The sequence below is a fragment of the Homalodisca vitripennis genome, chromosome 7 (assembly GCF_021130785.1).
Source record: "Homalodisca vitripennis isolate AUS2020 chromosome 7, UT_GWSS_2.1, whole genome shotgun sequence".
Taxonomy (NCBI): domain Eukaryota; kingdom Metazoa; phylum Arthropoda; class Insecta; order Hemiptera; family Cicadellidae; genus Homalodisca; species Homalodisca vitripennis.
This window is the reverse complement of record NC_060213.1, coordinates 67,128,213-67,142,000: the sequence shown is the minus strand read 5'-3', so window position 1 is coordinate 67,142,000 and position 13,788 is coordinate 67,128,213.

Sequence of the window (13,788 nt, the reverse complement as noted above, 5' to 3'; positions counted from 1 at the left end):
TAACTTAACTAATACCAAAGGCCAATCTTCATGCAAGTTTTAAAGTATATTACAAGAGGTTTTGTTCAAAACATTTCCGGTTCTTGACTAAAGTTCTTTGTAAATCTCTCAAGAGACCAGGAGGATTCAAATACCGTAAATTGTACGATTGTTAGAATCTGGTTGATTCTAGAAGCAAATAGTTGAAATCGGGTAGACATTTTAATACGCTGAAGAAAGATGTTTCGGGTTCTCATAATCCAGGAAGTAATATAATTAAGGATCATTTTGGGGCTAAAAGCCTTCTTCGGTAACCCAACTCAAAAATAAAAGTTTATTAGAGCTGGAAACCCTACATATGAAAGTGTTCAAAGATAATTCACTCCAAGATCCCAATATCTTCCCAAGGATTTCCATATACGAGAACATTCCAACAAACTAAAGGTTATAGTGATCTGAAAGACTCATGAGCTAATTGGCTAGAAGCATGATGTAGCCAACATTTCTAAGACTTTGTGAGCTAACATATGTTTAGATTAATAAACCCAAGAAGGAGTGATTGGAAGGAGATGATGAAGAAGTGAGTAGAAGAACTTTCTACATACTTTAATATTTCAGATTCTATAATGTACTACACCGTAAAGAATTTTCTTAAACCCGAAAGCTTCTTAACCCAGATGTTCATGACTCAAAATATCGGATGTAGGTTTTGTGAGGCGTGATATAAAAATATGTAAATATAATATTCTTGGTATTTTACCAGAATCATAGATCTTTCAAACTATGTTAAACATATGCAAGTTATTTCATCAATAAACTGTTGTAGTGTTTTAACCATAAATAAGCTAATATAAATCATGAACGGAAACTATGAAATGTGGTTACTGAGAAAAGGTATGTTTCCTTCAAACATAACTGCTCAACTATTTAATCGATCATTACATTATATTGTTAGTTGACACAACATCACATATTAGTTCACTGCATCTAAAATAGTCTGAAGAACACGACAAACTTCTTTATATACAACAATGTAAAGTGTTCTCATATGATATTCTTACGTAATAAATAAAGTTAAATATTCGTTCCATGTCATTTAGTCAACCTACACACCCAATATTTGGAGCGGCTTTTATTCATTCGAAATAATTTACATGCATATAATGAAATTAAGTTATTTGAAACGTAAACATTACTATCATCTTATTAGTAAAGCGTCCAAATGTATACATAATATCACTGTGCTTAGGTTGAGATTCAACCTAATTATTATTCAATATTATTCACCTATTATTATTGAATAATTAACCTATTATTTATTATTCAATAAATAATATAAAATTTTGCCACAGTTTTGTGCCTTAAAAAATAATAAAAATTACATCGATATCATTCGCCACCGGGTACAGTGGCGTCATAGTCATTTTCTTGATTATAGAATTTTTCATAAGTAAGTATACTTAAAGTTAATATACTTATACTTAGTATAAAGTTTACGTACAGATTCCCCGTTTATTTCTCCACACTTGGGCTATTTTCAGACAAAATGAAGGGACGAGTATTGGCGCCGGATGGTGTCGTTGTCCTCGAAGATTACGGTTACTATTTGTAAAAATAACAGTCATATAACTGAATTATATTTCTTTTCACTATATTTGATAATTTTTTGGACGATACGAAATATCATAAAAAATTAATATGAAAAAGAGTGTAATAAGGAAGGGAGAACATCGTTTATCTATAAATTCTATAACTATACATCTTTTTATTTAAGTTGTCTGATTTAAATACTCATTTTGTCACCTTAAACAAACATGAGCTTAAATTAAATTTAACAGTGCGTCCAATGGTTTTTCTTATTTTGGCCCTAGTGTTAAGTTTCTTAAATGAATAAAATGTTCTATCACATACTGTATTTTTATTTTTAACATTTTTATTTTCATTGGCTGTGAGTGATAACACTGAAAAAAGAATTCTTAAACTACAAAGTAATGATGTTTAAATAAAAAATGTTATTGCACCCAAGTGTCAATAAAAATATCACTTATAAACAATTACTAATATTTTTACGTCCAACCCTGAACTATGGTGCCTTAATTACTTTAGCAAGGAATTTGGCTAAGAGGGCATAAATTAGATACTTTTGACTGAATTATTTTTTGAAACTAATGAATGTATATACTTTTTGCTTCGTAGAGACAAGAAGTATCATACACGCGTGCAGATAAACGTATACTATTATATATATATATATATATATATATATATATATATATATATATTGTGAACACTGTTACGGAAGGATTTAAATTAAAGGTTACCTTTAAGAGCTATTGAATGTCTCAGTGAGGGCACATTCGTTCAAACCTTCTTTCAATTAAATACTGTAATATAAAGAAACAGTGCGAGTCATTCACTTTATGTTTGAACGATTATACTTCACACCTGTAAAATAATAATATACTAAAATACATTTCCGCTAAAGAATAATAAAACGAATTTTATAGCTATTTTTATAATGTATTTTAAATCAGATTTAAATAAAAAATAAATCAGACTTTTTAAGTCAGATTATTTGGTAAAGTTAATATATGCTTGAACTAGTAATAAATGCGTACATTTTGTTGTTATAATTTTAAAGATTTATTTGCTGTTTTAACAAAATAGACCTAATTGAAATTATTTATTTATTATGACTTGACAAATGATATGGTGTATTAAAAAAACATAGTAAAAGTAATGAGCAACGTATATAAGTAACTACTTTTATTCACTCCTTTTCCTGAAATGATGAGAAAAATAAGGTGACAGGAGTGAAATGACTGATGTCTCCAAGAACTGTCACTTCAAATCGTCATATTTCACTGAGATATAACTTTGTGAGAGGTAACTCATTTATTCCTCGTAATATATTGTACTCTTACAGTAGATAGCAAAGTTTACAAATATAGCGATTTATTGTTACGAAGAACACAACACCGTGGGCACTGTTCAAAATTAACAAAGTGCTTATTATTGTTTTATATATATAATATATATATATATATATATATATATATATATATATATATATATATAATTTCAATAAACATTGAATCACAAAAAGTACTAGCTCTGGCGGGAGTCGAACCCGGATCTCTCACTTGCCGGGTGAATGTGCTACCATTACACCACAGAGCGCTTACTTTTTCCGATTAAATTATTTTTTATTTAGCCGTATCTGTCACATATGCGTTTAAATAAGCAAACTAACATATGATCGGGAGACCAAACACCTATCAAACGACTTTTATTTACATTAAATTGTATAAATGGCAATAGCCTTATTTAATTTCAATAAACATTGAATCACAAAAAGTGGTGATATATTATATATATCTTATAGTTCACCCTAACCATTATAAAAACTGAAACCCTAGCCAACTAGGATCTGCAAGACGCTAGAGCTAACTCGTCCCGAAATTGCTGATATCCAAACAATGCGTGTACGCCCTTAAAGCCCTTAAAGCTCAAGCTGTAGAGATAGAGAATAAAAATGAAGATTTAAAATAAAAAGAAACGTGTTAAAACGCCGTATATGATTTATTCCAGTATTCTCACTGGAATCATTTGATAGCCTCTTAAAGTACCATATCTAAAAATTAAGATACGGAATATTTTCGTTTAAAAGTTTCCATGGTAATTTACTTTGATGAATTCAGTGTAAATATGTTCGATGCTTGTTTTCAGTTGGGAAACCATGTCATCTAGGTCCGGGCAACAGAAAATTCAGTTCTAAATACGATGATATTAGGAGATTTTTAAACAAAAATATAAGTCTCAAACGTAAGTGCCTGAAAGCTGACTAGGAATTTTGCTCAAGACATCACAATTTGCATCAATGAATCTCTCGCCGTTCAATCCCGTAAACTACACTCGTATCAGGTGGCTAGAGAAACGCCTAAGGAACTCAAGTTAAATTAAGTGTAGAAAGGGAACAAGAAGATTTATGTGAAAATGTCAACTCGTAAACCAGCAGGCAATATTAATAAACTCACATGATGACGTGTACGATTATCAGGCCTAGCGATGATTGCTGTAAGCGTTTGTGTTACTAGCTATGCTCCACGGTACAATAAAAACACATTGTTCACTAATCAAATTTGAATAATTGAACATTTGTTTCCACCATCACAATTGAAACATAAACAATGAAAACATCATTTGGGAAATAACTCCCACGCTACATGAGGTATTATAAATTACTCTTGATTAGTTGGTCCATTTGTATTTTGTACACGAGACCATCGTTCATTTAACAGTGTAATTAGTTTGTCCGTTCCTTGAATTTATTCCGCCATACTTAGATTTTCGCTCTGGTTTAATTCCTCGCTTGAACCCTGCTTCTTTTTTTAAACACCTGTTAGCTTTCTCTCTTCACTGTTGAGTTTTAACATGTTAATGTGTAAAACTTCCAAAGTCCTATTACCAAACCAAGCCAATGACAAAGAATATCTTGTCACCTGTACGTAATTGTGAAAAATTTTGAAGTTTGGGTATAAGTAATGTCTATTTATACCTATAAATGGTAGGAAACTAGTGCTGACTTGCAAGCATTACGTGCTCACGAGAGACTTCACAGAATAAAGATACAAATTTTTGCGAAAAAATGCATCATCACCTTAGCGATGTTTTTTAAGTAAGACCTTATATTATAATAATGAGGAAGTAAAGTGTTTGACGAAACTTTTTGTATTTTTGGCAATGCGCAGTCTATCGGTATCCGAGTGAAGCAATTTCGAGCGTAACTGCTGTTTGGATTCCTGTCCTTGCAAACAGCCCGCCTGTCCTGTCATTGGTGGTAGTCAGGAAGTCACCCTTAATCCGTTGGTCCATCCGTAATAGCAGACAAGATAGCCCTAACTTCGAGTGTGAAATAAGGAAGATATTTAGGTTCAATTACCAAGAAATATATAATATCAGGATTCTCTGTGAAGGAAATCCGTGTTAATAATGAGGCAAGTATAACAAATTACTTGCCCTTTATTATAACTGTTAATACAAAGAAATGGAAATGGAACAGTTTTATTTCGGTAAATAAACGCTTTAACCATTGTTAGCGGCAGCTATAATTCTTATCAAAGCTGTGATCCGTCAATCGGTTATTATTGAAACACCGGTTTTGCTTTGTTAAATCACTGATGGACAGACAATAAACGACAGATAACGAACGGCACGAATATTGTCCACAGTGGGTTTCTGTTTGAGCTCGGTTATGGCTATGTTTTCATTGCAAATATTTGCACACCAGAACAGCGCAATATTAGCTCAGAACTTATCTCTTTCCAGTGAGATAGACCGACGCAGAACATTAAAAAATTATATGGAATATTATATTTTCCTTGTAATATGATCGATTAAACGTGTTAGACAATTATCCCTGGCATAGGTTTCCATTAATTAATTCAAGTATTAAACTTAAGTCACATTATACTTCAGATATCTAAACCGTTTCTAATATAAGTTTATTCTCTTCACTGGCTACATAAGTCAGAAGACAATATGCAGTTAACCATAATAAAAAAAATTAAACTATTGTTATTCTTTCATCGATTACGCCAAATATTTAAATAGCGGATAAAATACTCCTACTAAATATAATTTATTATTACTTAATTCAACAAGGGAGTGAAACTCCATGTTATATTACAAATTGAATAATAAGCTAAACTAAATTTTAATGGTATGAAAGTTCTATGACATAAAAATTATTCAATTTATTTGTAAAGACAGGAAAAGAAAATTGCCCAGTTAGGAGGAACGTAAACTTAAATTGGAGTTTTTCGTTTATTTTATAAGATTAGAGTAAAGCCCTTCTGCCACATCGAACACACAAGTTAAGCTTCCTGGCAGATTCCCGCCTGCGCGCGTAGCAGGATCTCCTTCACATTGTTCAATCCTATTTAATCTCTCCTGTGGAATGGATCAGTTTAGACGTGTTTGCTTCTTTTATTTTACACTAGAATTTTAGGCCATTTAAACCATTTTCACTTCCTTATTAGAGGATCAATTGTCTTCATCAATTCTTTGGCAATAAATCATTTCATAAATTGTATTGAATAATTTACAAAAACATTTTTATAAACTATGATTTATAGGAACATATAAATTATAAAACTACGTGCTACAAACAAATATTTTCCTAAGTTGTAAAAGTGCAAAATTTCTTGACTTAACTTTGTTTTATTTTGGTACTTAGACTAAATATGTCAATATGTCAGATGTTAAAAGCTCAGGATATGAATATATTCCGTCTGTTCACAATTAATTTTATTCAAAGATTTTCTCCTTACCATCAAAGTTATCCTTGAGACTAATGTAAAAGTGTCCGCTTACCCTTTACTAATTCTATGAAGTAATATGCAACATCGTTGATCTCACGGTTTTTTTTTAAGAAATGAAGCTTCATGGAAAATTTCAAAGCTAATGTTTAACTTTCTAGAAGTCATGAATACAGACAGGCAGATAAATAGAAATAAATAAATTCGTTTGTTGCAGCTCCTCATTAATATTTAATAGCAGGTCATAAATATTAAGAACGCCTAAGAAATAATACAAGTAGTTTTAGATGATAGAAAAATTATGAAAGGTTTTTAAGATTGTCATTCAGCGATTCAAAAACAGTAATATATAAGTTTTGTGTGGTAACTGTGTATCCGAAATAGACCAACGTTTTAAAAACTTTAACATAATTTGTTATTTAGCTAGTTTAAAGTTTTATAATATTATCAGTGAATGGTAAACAATTTTGGAAAATCTCTGTCACCTTCCGTAATATGTAGAATTTAACATTATAAAATATTAGTCTATCACAAGATTATTCATTCCTCGAGGCATTGTTTCCTGATCCAGTAAGAACAACAAATAATAAATCGATTACTTTTCAAAAACATTTTCCTATCTTAAAGCAATATGTCTAAAATTTCATGAAATTCATCTCAATCTAAACATAATATTCGGGCATATAAAGGGATACATCAAAGAGTTGATGGTTTTAGACTAAGCGCAAAGAAGTAGAAACAAACTCCTAGAAAAGGTTTGTATAAATCAACTAAATGATTCTTTATCAACAAATTCATCATAATGAGATCATTATAAATTTTACCAATAGTCAAAGGATTTTGAATTCAAATAAAGAATTTATAATAATATACATATTAAATTGAAAACTTACGAGCGTAGAGAGAAATATATAACCCCCATTTTAAATTCATATGTTGATAGTAAAAAGTATTGACTTGCTAAATTTGAATACAAGTTATAAGATTGTTAGAGAAACATTTACTTTTCGATTTCAGATGTTAAAACTTTTGCTTGTGCAGGTAAATTGATTGACAGTGAATGTATTCCGATACATTACTTTATTAATGTATTCATAATTACTATCCTGAGTTCTAACCATTTGGCGTTCTATCAAAAGTCAAATCAACTCAGAGTTTAGTTTTAAATATTTTAACTAATAATACTGTTGTATATGAAAGTGTTTAAAAATAAAATAATATAATCTGCCGACTTTTAACTTTATTTTTTTGAATTTAATAACCTTGTGTGAAACGTTTAGAGTTTCAAAATTACATTTTCTTGACATTAGTATTAAAAGCGATAGTTTAAACATTTACAATTATCAGAAGTATTTGATGTAAGTATCTAAGATTTATGTGTTCACTGAACGCATATAACTGAAACTGATACATTTCTGTGTACATAAAAACCTCTACTTTAGTTATAAAAGTAGGAAACTGTGTGTAGGAAACCTTTTTAGTTAATCGTAATAGTACAAAGAGTGATGAAAATATATTGTTATTGCAATAAATTAAATCCTTTCATGCTACATACTTATTTGTATAACTACACATGATGGAATTAAACATATGCATTTCAACCCTAAATTGGAAAAAACAATTTTATAACGCAAAAATAAGAAAATTTGTATTAACTCTCAAAATGATATATTATTTTGTAATAACAGCTTAAAAGTACTTTCATAACTTTATATTATGTATATTATGAGAAATATCACATAGATAATATTTTTAAGTATTTAAAAATATTTAAAGAGAATTAGGAATAAAAATAAAAGTATAACTGTAAGAGTTAAGTTTGGAATTTCACAGGAAACAACAGAAGGTAATTTTGTATAAAATACAGAGTAAATCATTTTACCATATTATAATATGAAGTAATCTGCATTCACGGCGTGGCCTAGAGGTATTACGCTCTCAAATATTTACTCACGACAGTTACTTAAATACGCTGCTCCTCCATTATAGCGAACATTAACAATTCAAATATTGTTTTCTGCTTTAGGGCATCAACTCCATTGAAAGTTTCAAGAAAGCTATTTCAAAACATTGAGTTAATGAAGGTGTTGCGTTTGAATTAAAAGTTCTCTATTCAAGTAACTTTGTTTTCAGTGCTTGCTGAAGTAAGTTTTAGAACTTTAAATAGTCTTTTTGTCCTCTGAATCTCGTTTATACGGATATTCGTTAAACATATTTAAATATTCATCCATGATAACATTACTATCTTCGTATGTACTAAATTTAAAAATGCTTTGGTAAATGTGCTCTCTTGTATGTGTGGGGGTATTTTTAGTTGCACCGTGTTTTTGTACTAATACATAGACATACAATTATGAAATTCAGTATACTTTATAACCATTTATATCCGATATCCGAACATCCAATCATAAAACTGGTTGTTTATTGACCTACGACGACGTTTAATATGAACTTCATATGGAAAACCCCTTAAATGAAGTTTTTTTACAGCATTAAAAATCTACAATTCACCTTATCTTCTGTATATCTTTATGATTTACAACCCTCTTTTGCAATCAGCCAAATATTACGAACATGTAAAACTTTGATATTATTGTTTTAAATGTATAAATGAAGCGTTTGATCAATATTTTAAATTAGCCCGATGGGTTCTCGACATATTGTGTGGATAAATCTATATAATCAGATATACGAATTTAGTATTCCAATCATGTAGTATTATTCCTATAGCAACTCGTAAGTACTTTTTTGTAACATGTAAATCTTATAATGGCTTTTTTTCAATGTTAACACATAATATGTCCCGTTGTTTTTTTTTTATTTTCTCAAATTTTTCTGTTAGGAAATTTTGTAATAACCGTGGTAAATAAAAATATTCACTCAAACTACTGAAGTGCAACAGAAGTCATTTTTGACGCAGGAAAATGATGTAATAAATCTGGTGGTCAGTTAAAAAGGCAGACTTTAATTCCTTTCCCATTCATAAAACACTTCTTTTCTTAGAACGCCACGTTATAGGGTTCAATTTTCCCAATTTTAATAGTTTTGTAAATGACGATTATCTTAAGAAATTATTACTATATTCAGTTGTGCCAACTGAAATTCAGATGACGCCCTTGTTGAAAGTTCAGAGTTTATATCTGGATATAAAGTATAGCGTGACTATTGAGATTTGCCCTTGCTGTTCCGACCTCGTGTTTCCTGGATACTACTCGCCGTCTAAGAATGTATACAATTCTTGATTCTATCTTTGTTCAAGTCCACAGCGTTCTGGAATTGGTCCAACAAGTATTTATGCTTAGTGGATTTTAGTCAAATTTCAAATTTAAAACTAACGTGGTGCGATGGCGCACAGTACGCTAGGTGGCATTAGATTTATCTACTACTCCTGAACTAATGGGTATTCTACTACTACTCCCTTAGCCAAGGTTCTTAGTTGGGCAGTATCCAAAGCGCTTTCTTTGTCTTGGTTGCACCTTTTGAGAACTGACATCATTCAGAGCACGAGTAACAACTTTAATGTTGTGAATGAAACTTTCTGTGGACAAAGAAAACAATTTAGTGAGGCTGTTACACTTTTGTGTACTTACCGTAAATTTTTTGAACTAACCATTTTTGTTATTCTTATAATTAATGGACGTATACATTTTGTAAGTAATAATTCATGGTAATATTTGATTTAGTTGAAAATCTACTCGGTTAATATTACAATTTCTTGTAGTTTGAACCGGTCCTCTGGTTTAAAAAAAGTAACACTCCTATATTGTATGAGTTATTTTAATTGAGTGTTCTCCATTATATAAGTGAAATAGTTCCAGTATTTGTTTAGTGTTGTTAGGTTAACATATTTAACAATCTTTGAACTGTTTGTAATAATGTTCCACACAGATTGTGAATAATTAAAAAATTATAAGAGTTTTTTTAGCCATTTGTCATCGTTATACGTTACAGCAGATATACAACGCAAGGCTTCGAGAACTGAATATACATACAGTCTTCTTCAAGGTTTTATAAAATACATTAAAACCGTATATGTCTAAAAAATACCATCGTGATTTAAAACCCAACATCAAATAATCAGGAGTACAAATAACCCGATATAACACAGATATATCGATACAACATAAGATGCACACTTCATATAAAAATGGAATGGAGATAGTTCACAGAAACTACAGTACGGCTAGTACTTCGCCTCGATATCTTAAATCAGCTCATATACACCTTATGATAAAATGGAGCTACTATCAAGAAAGCTACGTGTAACAATTAAAACTGAAAAAGAAAAAAATAGACTTCATGATCAATATATCCCCTTTCTTATATCTATTTCTCTTGCAGGTAAGTTATATTGTCAGACGATAAGCAAAAGTGATATAAAGTTAAAATGTGACTTTAAGCGATAAAGGGACAAAATGATAATTTCAAAACTATCCTCAAGCGTTGTAGTCATATATGGACTACATTATAAGTTAAGTAAATTGCATTGAAGTAAATGTTATTTTCTCGTATAATTATAACCAATAACGTGTCCACAATCGTTGTTTATAGCTATTGTTGTAAAAGGGTTAATAATTAAGCAATAAATTATATCTATATAAAGATAGCATGATCATGAATTTATCTTGTTGGTTATCTTGTGTTTTGTTGTCTAGCGTGCATCTAAATCGAGAGAAGAAGACACATGTATATTTTTATAGTAAATAAAAACTAATTATTCCAATCTGTATATCCTTACTCCTCACCTGCAAAATACGTACCCACAGCCACCAACATAAAAACACAACAGGTATGCGAAGATTAAAATTTGGTCAAAGCACTGTTTATTAAATCCCACCCGGGCTTCTATTGTTAAATAAAGAGTGTCAGAATGAGACGAAGAAAAAGGAGAGGTAGTCTAGCTGTCCAATGATGATACTAGATAACTCCATTCGTCTTCTAGCCGCATAAGTTTTTGATGTTAAAGTAAGAAGTGTCTGTTTAATGTATGTCAATGCGATTTAATGTTTAATGTAATGTAACGGTTTGGTTTCAGAAGAATTCCGAAGTAATTTTAAATTTTGGATTTGTAACCTTATGGAAGTTTGACGTTTTTTGAGTACATCTGATATATTTTAATAGTTTTTTTTTGCAGTTTTCACAAGTATATATTTTAAGTAATTTCAATTTTAATTCTTTTTTAAAGTAAATTTAAATAGCAATTTATTGAATATTTTACTTGTTTGATATTACTTGATTGATTAAAAATTTGTAAAGAAGATTTAAAAGTAAGAGATTTTGTCACCTCGTATTCTGTGGAAAAATGTTACTAGAATTTTTTATTACAAGAAGAACCTTTAGTTTTGAATGATTGCTAGACTTTTTATTTAGTGTTGTATGTAAATAAGTTTTATATTCAAAACAAAAAGAGTTGTATACTTTTGGTAAAATAAAGGCTGATCGAAAGTAAATATGATGCTACAATAAAGTCACATTTGGATTTATTGTCCGAGCTATGAAATTATATTTGAAACAATTTTAAATAAATGTGTATAATTATTAATTTAAAATACGATGTTGCGAATAACACTTTAAAACATGTTCACTTAGTGTTAATTCGATTTTATAGTCGATTCGAAAAGAATTGAGCAATATACATATACACACACTATCTTTTTTTTCTTTAAATCTATATGGACATTTCCTATAGGAAACCATTTCTATCGTTAAAGGAGGTTAAAATACGAGTGTTAAAATACGAGTGAATCAAAAGTGTGAAAATAATTATATACTTTTTTATCTTCTCTTTATTTATTTGTATAACGTTATAAAGGCGCGTATCAAAAATATATTAAAATCTAAAAATTCATTATTATCTTACTCAAGTCATAGTGAACCAAATAGATGCTTGGTTTTATCTCAATTTCTAAACAAAATAGAATACATTTTTCAAAACTGATAAAATAAAGTAATGCATTGCCTCATATAACATCGCAAACCCTTATCTGTTTTTAAGACTCCATTTGCATTTTTACTGTGTATTTTATCCCGAGGATGTAAACCCGGTGTCAGAGTAAACAAGGACTTACTCTCTTAGTCCCGTGTGTCCAAATTACACAGACTAATTATAATTTGTGCCAAAGTAATGTTTGAAGAGGATTTGTGCTCTCTGATAACGACTTTCCATACATGTAAAAGTACAAGAAGATACTAGTTTATGTTGTCCTGCATAACATGCAGGGTTGGACTTTGTAGTAGTATCTATAAATATCATAATTTCAGGATCAACACAGAGCCATGTCGTTTCCCGTCTGTCCGTCCTCCGTTCTTTTGTGCGATAGTTCTTGATAGTTTATATCCTAGAGAGTCAAAATTGCTAAAAAGTTTCCCGTTAAAATTAATTTCTATGCATAAGATACGTGAAAAGTATTTACTGACAGTGATTTAGAGGAGTTACATTAGTTCTAACTCGACATTTCTGCCTTTTATATGATCTCATCACATTTAACCAGAGTATAAGTAATCTGGATGAAATGTTAAACCTATTATTTGAATTCCCTATAATATGGTTTGACCACCTAAGTAGAAACAAGATACTCGTAAAAGTTTATTTAGTTATTTCCCTTCAAAATAAGGATTTAGCACAAAATAAAACCGTATTATTTTTAATATAATCTTGAAGAATTAAATAAAGCACAAAAAGCACAAGTTTTACACACACACACACACACACACACACACACACACACACACACACACACACACACATATATATATATATATATATATATATATATATATTGGTATTTGTGTAAAATTTGGAACACACGGTATATGGATATTATATATACATATATATAATTCCATATATAGTTCCAAATTTTATGCACACTGAAGGGATCTTGGAAATCGTAAAAGATACAGCAACTATTAAATGGGCAAAGTTGTGAGTAATAACAAGACCAACAAATCAGTTTGATTGAATCAAATATTGGTTGCGTCGTTCACTCGCTGAGCTAAACAACGGTATTTAAGTCTAAATGTCTAAACTTTCACAGTTCTCTTAATAGTACTTATATTTAAAACATTGCAAACTCAACAAATCATTTTTTTTAATTTAAAATAAAGAATATTTTCTATGATTTTCAAAAATACAAATTTAAAATATTTTCCTTGAGGTATTCATCAAATAAATGATAAAAACCCGCTTTTGTATGGCAATTTAAAAATAAATTTTATTCTATTAGTCAGATGGTTGGTAAACCTGATGTTTCACTGCACTTATTTTTTGGTATCAGCTCACACTATATACTCCAATCATTTTTAATAAAAGGATTTTTATTGCAATAATTGTAGGGTCGGTAAAGCTGTACAAATTTTACGATCAGCTGTTTAAGAATGTATAAATATATAAAAATATGAGGACGCAACCAATAGTTAAGTTAACCACATTGATTTTATTATCTTGTTGTTACGCAAAACTTTGTACTTTTAACATTTGCTGAATCTC